We start from the raw sequence: 11,865 nt of genomic DNA, 5'->3' as shown, positions 1-11,865 counted from the left end.
TATTGTGTGTGTTAGACTGCAGTTCCTGTCTGAAGCTTTTTCCAAGAAGTTATCGATCCAGTATACTGATTGTTATAGAATAGAAGAAATTAACCAAAAAAGAACTCCTATCCATCCACTGGTTATTAAAATACTAGTTATTGAAAACACTAGTGGGTGGACCTTAAAGGTCTCCTATTATGCCATTTTTAGGCATATATTATGGGTCTCAGATATATAAAAATATATAAAAAACCTGTCTATGATGTCTTTTGCTCAAAATACCAAACAGATCATGCATTTTAGCAACACATCCTCACTCCCAGGTTGGCCTATGTTGACGTTATGTCAAGTCCCCTGTGTCGGCTTTTTCCAACGCAAGGGGGGGGCCCTTAGCGTACATTTTCAACTTTCCGGAATGTCCATTGCCGTCAGTTCTGCGGCGGGATTTGACGCTCATGGAAGCACGGCATTCAAAGGCAATGTGAGCGTCCATTCTCATTGGATAACGGAGAATTGTACACCCGGAAGTAAGTATTCCCCTTACTGTCGATTGATCTTACAGTGATATCTGCACTACTCATCGACTAAAAAACACCAGATTATCCTTGTTACACAATTTACACAACATTGATTGGTTTAAATTGTGTGCAATGCTTTTGTATTTTTCCCCTTCGATTCGGAGAAACAAATGTTTTTTCGGAGGAAAGGATGGCAGAAAACACTACACTACCCAGAATCCCCAGCTATCATTTGGACTACACCATGTGCTCTGTTTGACGTCACGTGATCTTCAAATTTCTCCCTGCAGAAAAAAAAAACATGGCCGAACTTCGTTTTATTCTCGGTGGAAAATGCCTATTTTAAAGTTAGTTTGTCCATTAAAATGCGTTTTGATGTCATTTGATGCAAGAAATATGAGTTGTTATTTCAGATTATGTGTGCAGTGGATGTACATGATCTTTAGTTTGCTAGTTATTATTACGAAGATTACTTCAGGAAATTGTGTCGATACAACGTTTTCATTGTTACCAAGGTGGTTGCTAGGGACGCTGCTATCGATATCATTTCTGTTATGTTGTGTAACAGTTTAATGGTGTTATCTTTATTGCTACCCCCTTCCCCGTCAATGTATAGTGTTGGTCCACAGCGCAAACGTATTAGTTTAACAAAATCCGCATCTAAAATGGTGGCATAGATACTTTATTTTCCCCTGTGCAATTCCAGTCTCACATCTCACATCACATCGTCATAAACAAATACTGGAAACAGACCAAAAACACTTCGTTCCGAGTGTGCTTACTTTTCTCTTTGGAGGTCATCACATAACGGCATTGTAATACACGGTTCGGCTGCATTAAATATTACATATCTGCCGTAGTTCTCTATTTATAGAGCCCTGATGAGAAGACTTCTAGACAAACATGAGGAACTGCCACCAACACTGAAAACGTGACATGGATCATAAATATATCAGCCATTAAACAACATCTTACATTTCTTTTCACACAATACGTCTCCTTGCAGTATCAACACTAATTTGGCTGACTTTTATATTTGATCCAGTTGGTAGATAGGCTGTATTTACACCATAAAGGTGCACAGCTGATATAAAGTTCAATCCAGTTTTGGACAGTCTGCCGTGGTTCCATCGAATTTCAAGTGCTGTTCGAGGCTCGGCGTAACCATAGGGCGTAACCCTCGAAGCACACTCTCCAATCACAGAGCTTGAGGACTATCACGGGGTTTGTCAAACAGAGCACATGTTGTAGTCCAAACGATAGCTGGGGATTCTGGGTAGTGTAGTGTCTTCTGCCATCCTTTACTCCGAAAAAACATTTGTTTCTCCGAATCGAAGGGGAAAAATACAAAAGCATTGCACACAATTTAAACCAATCAATGTTGTGTAATTAACAAGGATAATCTGGTGTTTTTTAGTCGATGAGTAGTGCAGATATCACTGTAAAATCAATCGACAGTAAGGGGAATACTTACTTCCGGGTGTACAATTCTCTGTTATCCAATTAGAATGGACGCTCACATTGCCTTTGAATGCCGTGCTTCCATGAGCGTCAAATCCCGCCGCAGAACTGACGGCAATGGACATCCCGGAAAGTTGAAAATGTACGCTAAGGGCCCCCCCCTTGCGTTGGAAAAAGCCGACACAGGGGACTTGACATAACGTCAACATAGGCCGACCTGGGAGTGAGGATGTGTTGATTTTAGATATCCCTCATATCCCTCTAGTTCAGCCCTGTTAGAGAAGCGCTGATTCTGTGACTGTAACTTTAAATTTGAATTCGGCTGATAATAATAATAATAATTTCAATTTATATATTTCACGAAACCCAAGGACGCTTTACAATGGGAAGTAACAAAACAAAAGGTAATAATAATCATACAGAGCAATAGCAGGAAATAAGTGACTGTATATTAGTTGAGGCCAAAGGCCTGAGTGAACAGATGGTGTTTGAGGTGTTTTTTGAAGGTGTCCAGAGTGTCTGCATTCCTGATTGCAGAGGGGAGAGAATTCCAGAGGGTGGGGGCTGCGACACTGAAGGCTCTGTTGCCAAATGTTTTCAGCTTGGAGCGCTGGATGGAGAGCAGCCCTTTGTCAGAGGACCGCAGGTGACGAGAGGGGGTGTAGGGCTGAAGGAGGTCAGAGAAGTATGGAGGGGCTAGGGAGTGGAGAGATTTGTAGGTTAGCAGGAGGAGTTTGTACTGGATGAGTGACTTGACCGGGAGCCAGTGAAGGTGGATGAGGGTAGGGGTGATGCTGGCCCCGCCCCCGTTTGAGCACGGCAAGGCAAGCAGTGAGGTCTCCTCTCTGCCGGCAGAATGTCAGCTAATTTCTGCCGTGATTAAATGCCATATTAGGTTCCAAACCACTTCAAGAATTATTTCTGAAACAGTATGGAGCTCAAATGCTTTTTCTCTTGCGGGTTTACCACAAAGTGAGTTCCTTTTTTTATTTCCTGCTTTTTTACACATATTTTCTCCAGTACAGGTTAGCTATGAGTGTTAGTGATGCTTGCTAATGTAAACAAAGACCATATTACTTCCAAAAAACATTGTGCTTTGTTTCTGATAGTGACGTTTCTGATAGGGCCATGGGTGTAAAGCCAGCCCACATTTCAGATATTACGTCATATCGGACGCAAATCTGGATCAGCTCCATTGTACCCCCGTTTTTAGAGATTTGTGTACGGAGGAAAAGAGAGAGGTTTTGTTTTCTGACACTTTGTGAGTTTCCTGACACAACAGGGACACAAACAAAAAAAAGTGCATTTTGCCTGATAGGAGACCTTTAAGATATGATATTTTTGTATTTCTGACAACAAATAACTTTCAAACTCAAGTATTTAATGCACTTTACGCTTTTGTACCAACGAATCATGGAATAGCTGTCAATTTAACTTCAGACCATTCCTTCTCTAAAGGTTTAAGCAGAGACAAGCCATTCAAGAAAATGTCAAAATATGTCTCCTTTATGTAAAGTTCATCTACTTTCTACGAGATAATTTATTTCCATCTTTTTTTTGGCATTTTGGCTATTATACATTTCTGATTAAAATACAGGACACAGTTGGGAAAGTATACGACTATGAATCACTGATTTATGTTCTTTTGCTTTTTTCCAATTGTATTTCCCCTCCCTGCTCGTACATTCTCAGTTCTGATTGTAACCATAATGCATTATGTTTGATCCTACTTATTTGTTCATTATGTGGAAATGAAATAAAACCAGCAAAGCATCTGTGCTCCATGTATTTGCGCGCACCACAGCGTGGCCTCATTAATCAAATGTGTCCCAGCGAGCTATAATAAACTGCCACATGCCTGCAGTCTCAATGGGAACATGGCCATGCAGTAGTTAGTCTAAAAACGAGACAAAAGAAAGAACCTAAATACTAGTAGCCTAATAGTCTGGGTGTTGTTCTGGACCCAGTGTGACTTTTTTCCGATGATTCTGACCTTTAGCCTACTTAGCATAGGCGGCGCGTGAGGCTCAGGTTTGGGAAGGCTACATCACTTTTTTTTTACCTGACGCTGCCCGCCTCCGGCGTCTATAGAAAAGAGATCAACGTGAAAGCACCGCCTGCTGAAAAATCAGAGCTCAGTGTGCGAAGTTTAAATCTATCAAGTCATATTACAGGATAAAGGAAATACAGTTTAAACTGCTGTATGCTGAGAAGACGCCGACGTGTCGCACTTATCATTCATATCACATTCAATCAGATCATCGATCATATAATATCATAGCCTATATTATCTCCTTATCTGAGTCAGCTGAGCCGTATGTGGCCGTGCAACACTCACAGTGTGACATACTGTATGCAGAAGTATTATTTTAAGCAACACATTAGGTTGACGAAACACTCAACTCAAATATAATTAAAGTCAGATCCACTCGTGTCTTAGATGGGGCAGTGATATCATAAAACTGTTACGCTTTCAAACACTCGGTAGTTTATTTATTTTTTAACCAGTAAAAAGACTATTCACCTTGCAGGTGGCTTGTATCCTGGATTACTATGTTTAAGTCATGGATGACTAATATTAGACAAATATGAACTTTAAAGTTCATATTTGTCTAATATTAGTTTACTTTTCAGTAATGAAGTATGACGCTGCGCTGTCAGTACACTTGTCCCTGTTTGTGATTGGTCAAATGTTGCTAACCCCACCCCTTTCACGTGAACGCGCTCTCAGCTGGTGAGAGAAGCCCTGGCTTGATTTACCGAGTTGATATTAACCAGCGTCGAGATCTCGTTTTTAGGGTTAGTTTAGATAACTCAAACATATCCAGGGTTTGAACTGGCTTCGTAGTACAGGGCACAGGTGGCTGCATAGCAGTGCTAATGTCAAAGACACAAACATTATACATTATATTTTACCAGGATGCAGTGACACAAATATTTGGGAAGGTTTAGCCTTCCCTAGCCAACAGAACCTGCCGCCCCTGCTACTTAGGATTTGCTAAATGAAACTATATGCAGCACATTAGTTTGACAACTTCAAGCAGACTGTACATGTTTGACTTTAAATGGCATTAGTTGCGTCTCACTGTCTAGAAAAGATTGCGCGGTTCATTTGATTTGCCACTAAAAGCCTTTTGATGAAAGGCCACAGATTGTACTTAAGAGTCAGTTTGCTTCAATACCCCTGATTGCTCATTTGAGCAAACTGTTCAATGTTTGATGTATGTTTGCCACCCATTTCCTCACTTCTTCTTGAAATAGGTACTTGCCTTAATTGGCTTTCGTGCAGTTCACTCATCTTGGAGTGGTTAGAAAACATATATCTGGTTTGTGCTGTTTTCCCTCCTTGAGTCGATTGGTTTTACATTTGCTTACATTTTGGTTTTTATCCAGCCTTGGAAATGTTGCTCTCCCAATGCTATTCACTTCCTGCGTGTTTCCACAAGCATTTAATGTCTGAAAATGTAAAAAATGATCACGGATCTTCTTTATTTACAGGGTATTTTTTCTCATGTCAGTATTCATTTGATGCCCAAAGCTATTTACGCTGACTCAGGAGAAGTTATTGACATACAGATGCTGATGAGATTTGGGACGTTTCTGGGCACTACTTGACAGAGCGTGAAGAAACCAGGTACTGGCACAAAAAAAAAGGAAAGCTTCAGATTTTGTTCTCAGTATTGACTCTGACAGTTTCATTTAGGCACTCACACACTTTCAGCCCCTCTGCTCCAAGTTATTATTTGACTCCAGACCCAGACTGTAATGATTCTTATCTTTGGATCTTATAGTTATCTGCTTCTGGCGTAAAGTACACCTTAATTGTCTCGAAAAAAGACTCAATGACCGCATTGATTCTCTTTATCTCCATCTCCATGGTATAGATTTAACAAGAGAAATTAGGATTTAACTGACTTACTGATCAATATACTTCATGAAAATTGACTCTATAATATTGTATCCCTTTAGTTTTATTATCCCTTAATGTTATGCATAACCCTCAGCACTTTAATACATGTTTAGAGAGCAGCACCAAGTGGCAGTCGGCAGAACTGCTGTTTTAGTTCTCCATCTGAAACTATGCTCTTACATAAAGCTTTATCTTTATTAAAGAAATTATATTTAAATCTTATAGTATTATCACCAAAATATACTATAGATGGATAGATCTTTATTGCAGCGGTAGGTTGTGAGGTGATGATTAGATAGATATTTATATACTTTATTCATTCCAAATTGGGAAATTAGTGATGCATGTATTTATTAACTATATCACTTTATATCAATATTATATTTATGTCACTTTAATGTTGCAGCTAGTATACGTGAGGCTCATTTTAATTACTCTACATACCGCTGGATAGCTTGTGATTTACCCAAATGTTCTTTATTATCATCCAATCAACAGGAATCATTACACCTAAAAGACATTTTGCTCCAAAACATAGCCCTTAAAGTGTGATATAATTAGCAATAAAACATTACATGGATTTCTTCTTCTCTTTTACCTTAATAACATAATAAACAAAGCCTTTCCTCTTCAGGGGGACTGTTATTGCCTCTCTGTGTAAATATTCGTAATGATCACCGGGACATGTTCACTAGGTGGCAGCATTTCCAAATATTATTCTTTGTTTTATCTTCATTTAGTCATGATTGTATCATTTGTTATTCATGTGTGCAGATGTTTTGTGGGTCCAAAGGGACAACTGCAGTAATGCTACAACATGTATTAGGAGTATACTCTATCCTCATTCCCTATCCTGAGACCATGTAGTGTGCATAGACTAAGAACCTTTGAATCATGACAATGACATTCTGTTATGCAGACACAACACGTAGGCTGCTGCCAGAGACAAAAATAAATGTGGCATTTCCTATTTGATTTCTTTATTCCTTTTTTTGGGGGGTTGCGTTTGAGGCGGCTTCATTAGAGCTGAATCTTGTCAGAAGCGGGAAGTGTCTTTCCTGGTAGGGATATTTCGTGATCACCTCCAGATGAACAGCCAGTTGTTTCAACTCAAGCTTATCAGCTGCATATGTTTCCCTGCTCAGCCCTCAGACATATTTTCAGCCTCACTGCTCCGGCACAGAGGGACCGATGAGACATCACAATGTGTCACATATATACTGTGCAGTTCTGCTCCAAGTTAAACAACTCAATACCTTTTTCCATTTATAAAACCATCGCACGGCAACCTGCCATAATAAAACCTCTGAAAGATTGTAAGGATTTCTTCCCCCGTCTGCCACTCACATGACTTGCTGTATAACTTGGCGTCTCCCTGCATATTATGTGAAAAATAATTCAGGATCCTGACCCAAGGCTTCAAACGTTCCAAAAATCAGCAACAGGCTGTACAGAGCAGATTTTGTTCTTTGAGACAATATGTTCATGTTGAAACTGTAGCTTTCTTAATAAACAAATGACTCTAATTCAAAATAGGAACGTTACACTGAAATAAAGCTCATAACCTCTGGATGTCATCAACTTTGCCATGTTATCAAATGGTACCACCCTGCATGGTCTGATCGTATGTTTATGATTGTACAACATCAAAGGATTTAGTATGAGAACAGATCATTAGCTGAAACCAGGACATGGCTATTTGTAAGCCCTTTTATTCTAATGGGGCAAATGTGGTGTGTAATAGTAGCTGAGCATAGAAGCGAGATGGTGTCAGGGGTGGAAACTGCAGAGGGGTAGGATGGATTGATGGGTAGATGCATAGATAGATGGATGGATGGAGGTGGGATGCATTAGTCAGGGCAACAGGGAGTGGAGTACCTCTCTGTGTCTGAGTGGTAATTATACAGCCTGAGTGACAGCAGGCAGCCTGCTCTATCTGGCTTTCAGGAATCACACAATATCACACAAAAACATCACAGCTGGGAGACCTCCAGGTGAACTGCAAGGCACGAATGAAACGGAAATAAAAATGCTTTGTGTGAATTCTTATCCTCCTGATACACAATTCAAATCATCAGAAGTTTTTTGTCAATATTGTTACTCTATGTTAATATACTTGTGGGATAGTTTTCAGCTTTCCCACCAAGTTGATTTGTTGGTTTGACAGTCTTTGATAAGGCGATGTGAGAAAGTTGGCAGGCCATGGGATTGAGCATAATGCTCTCTTATCCTCTGCAACGCTTATCGGACATTGATATGAAGAGGTGGGAATTCACATGGGGGTTGTGGTATGTGTTTCAACACAGCTCTCGGTGCCTGATATGATTGTCTTGGTTCAGTCCAGCAACAGGTGGAGAGCTCTCATACTGACGTGATTCATTCATAATCCCACAGTGATTTTCTTGGTGTGTTATCACAGACTCTCTTGAAATATTTTTTAGTCAGCTCTCAGAGGAGGAAATAAATATATATATACAGATCCAATCAATACTTTTCATTACCTTGCTAACTAAACAAGCTTGCGAGCTCTAGCATTTGCTGGTAACTATAGCATTTGCTATATTGTAATTGTCACATACTCCATCTTCACTCCTGGCTCCTAAATAATTAGCAAGTCAAACCAGCTAGCTAGCTATGTTCACCTCTTTTACATAGTCAATGAACCTACCAGTTTCTCTGATCTCACAAATATATAAGTTATATCAAATGTTCAAGTTGTGGTTGAGAAGGTCGTTATACTTCTTCCTTTAAGCTAAGCTAACACTCACCTGGTTCTGTCTCCATATCTGTTATTTTCATGTTAAAGGGGTTGCCTTACATTTGAAGGAATCCTTCTTGCAGTGAACAGCATCGTACCCACTTGGCAAATGGCCATGACAACAGTATATTCATGTTTTAAACTGTCACTGTTGGTGGATATGTTAACCGTGACAAACTTTATTTTCCATGTTATGTTCTGCACACAGCTCTTAGCTTTATGATTTACTGAAGAAGAGATTAACAGAGGTCATTTAAACTGCACAGAAAACTACAGTATATTGTTTGTTTAGATTCAGATTTTCTTCAGATGTGGGTTGTTTTGCAAACAAATCCATGTCCTGCTGATGAAATATTGGGTCAGAGTTAGAACTGAATGCAAACCATTTCTTATCCCAACCACAATTATCTTTAGCACTGCATCAAATAACCACTAAGCAATTTTTTCACTTATTAGCCTACTCATAATTAATTCTTGATGTTAGCTCCGTATGACCTCACTACCAGGCATGCTTTTAATAAAAACGTTCATATAAAGGTTTCTTGCGTCCTGTTATGCAGGATTATAGGCTGCAGATAAAGCCACAGCTCTTCTTATAAAGGTAGACACATTTTCAAAGTAATCCCTCAAAGATTTTTGAATATGGGCCATTGATAGATCCTGGCGGGACTCCGTGGACCCCACACCTGCTTGTATGAGTGATGAGTAAACAGCCAGGGCAGGAAAAGTTGAGTTGCACTTCATTATGTAAACACAGTGAAACATTTGATTTCCACTTTAAATTGTTTGTTGACACTCAGACTCACTTTGGTTGAATTCTGTGATTAATGGTAATGGTGCAGCGGCAGCAGGTGGCCCGGACTCAAACTCTTGACTCTAAATTAATCTAACTCTACGCAGCAACTTTGTCTAGGGCATTTGAGAGAAAAAATAACCATTAAGTGACTTTGAGGTTAAGCTCCCAGCCAGCTTTGTTTTTACTGCAGCCATCTTGGTTTGTTTTTAGTGGACGTTGTGTTTTGGCATAAACACGCTCAGGAAACGAAGAGTCAGAACGGGGAATAGTAGTGTTTATTTCTCAAAAGCGTGAAATGTGTGTGTGTGCGCATGTGCGCGTGTGTGTGTGTGTGTGTGTGTGTGTGTGTGTGTGTGTGTGTGTGTGTGTGTGTGTGTGTGTGTGTGTGTGTGTGTGTGTGTGTGTGTGTGTGTGTGTGTGGCCAAACCACCAGAGGCCTCCTGCCTGCCTCATTATGTGTTTGGTGTCAAACCGAGTGTGAAGAAGTGTACAGGGCCCCTGGGAGTCGTAGACCAAACTCGCACTTTGCTCACGCGCTCATTTCTCTGTCTGATTTGTATATCATCTGTATACACTCTTGAGGTGTAATACTGGCACAATGTCCTTGTCCTTCTTGTCCTTACCCTGACCTTACACTTTCAATTCATGTCACCACTTCCACCACTCCCTCAGCTTTGTTTTCCTCCACAGAGAGGAAACATGTTTACGAGGACCAACTGATAGGAAACAAAGACAACAATGATTCATTGGACTCCAGTTGCGATTTACATCAGTCCAATTTGAAGAAACAGATGTGGATGTAGACAGAAATCGGCTCTGCAGATGCATTCAGTTTGGAAGTAGGACAGCATTCACCACACAGCAGACAGACTATCGCCCTGAAGGTTCATTTAAACCCCTTTTCCAAATGTCCTGAACTTTAAAACTCAGTGTCACAGCGAGTGAACAGGTGAACCATTCTTCCAGAAGAATCTATAATTAGTGTTTAATGAGGTATGTGTAGCTCGTGGGCATTCCTTTCAAAATACCAGCATATATGAACACATTCCTTAAGCGTTGTAGTCTGCCCTCCTATGAAATCCAGCCCACTTTACCCAGGAAATCCTTGTCTCGCCGCGGTGCCAGGGTTGTGCAAAGTCACAAAGCAGGATGTTAAGATTCTGCTGAGTCGCGAACACGTGAAATACAGCACATTCCTTCTCCTCTGTGTTTCCCTGGCCATGAATACTTTGCATAAAATCAAACAAAACTAGAACTGCTTATGTTAGCTGAGTGAATAATTAAAATTGGATGGTTTGTTTTCAGCATTGACCTCATAAAGAATGTAGTTCATTTACATTATTTTCAATGAGCTCTAAATACTCTGCATGGCTGGCCTAGTATGCCAACATCAATGTATGCTGGAATATGCAATACATTCTTATCTGCCAATTCAAATGTATGTAGATTGATGGTGCAGGTCTTTGGCTAAAACAAATATCTCCATAAATAATACAACAATCAATTTAGTAAGTCAATGTTATAGAATCTGACAGCGTAACTTCATAAATACCCAGATTGGTTGTATTCTGATTCCTTTATACTGCTACTGTAACGCTGGTCATTCTCAGCGTTAACTGAAACATGAAATGTACTGAACTGCTACTTCTTTTGGAACAACATTTTGCTTCAAGACTGCCTTGTATCTTTTTCCTGCACACACCTGATTGTAAGGATTTGCAGTACTCCCTCCTTCTGCTTCCCTTTTTGTTTGTTGTCTGTTGTTGTCTGTCTGTCTGTGTTTGTCTCCCGGGCTGGGTGTGGCTGACCTACTTCTGGTTCCCGCCAATTCATCTCCGCAGCTGCTTCTCATTCATCCTGATCATCTACTCATCCACACCTGCTTATTAACCCGGTCTCCTCATCCAGTCTTAACCAGTTCGTCGTCAAGATTACACTGAACCCATCATCACCTCCTCCGCTAGCCACGTCCAGCCACTTCCTCGTCGGATTCATCCGCTCTCCACGCAACCAGCTCCAGCCTGCTCGCTCCCCTCAGCTCTGAAACCCCTGCTCGCCACACTCCTGTCCGGTAGGACAAACTCTAACTCCTGCTCCAACCTACTCGCTCTAGGGAGCGTAAAGACACAGGCTCAACCCACCTTTCATCTGCCTGGCGATATCCCCAGCTCACTCCGGAGCCTCGGCTGAGGATCTCCATTCCCTCGCTTTTTTATCCCCTTTCCTGGACTATATTAACAACAGTTAGTATCCCCTGTCACGATTTGAAATTAAAACCTTTTGCTGCAAACTCCTGTTTTCCTGTCCGTGTTTGTATTGTGGGTTCAGTCCTGAAAAGCGATCACGGAGCTTAACAGAACGAACTGGTCCTAAAATGAACCCCACAAACACCGGACCGGACTCCTCCGTCCAGCACGCTCTGTCGCTTCAAGGCAATCTT

The sequence above is a fragment of the Pseudochaenichthys georgianus genome, chromosome 23 (genome assembly GCF_902827115.2).
Source record: "Pseudochaenichthys georgianus chromosome 23, fPseGeo1.2, whole genome shotgun sequence".
NCBI lineage: Eukaryota > Metazoa > Chordata > Actinopteri > Perciformes > Channichthyidae > Pseudochaenichthys > Pseudochaenichthys georgianus.
Note: the sequence above shows the minus strand (reverse complement) of the source record.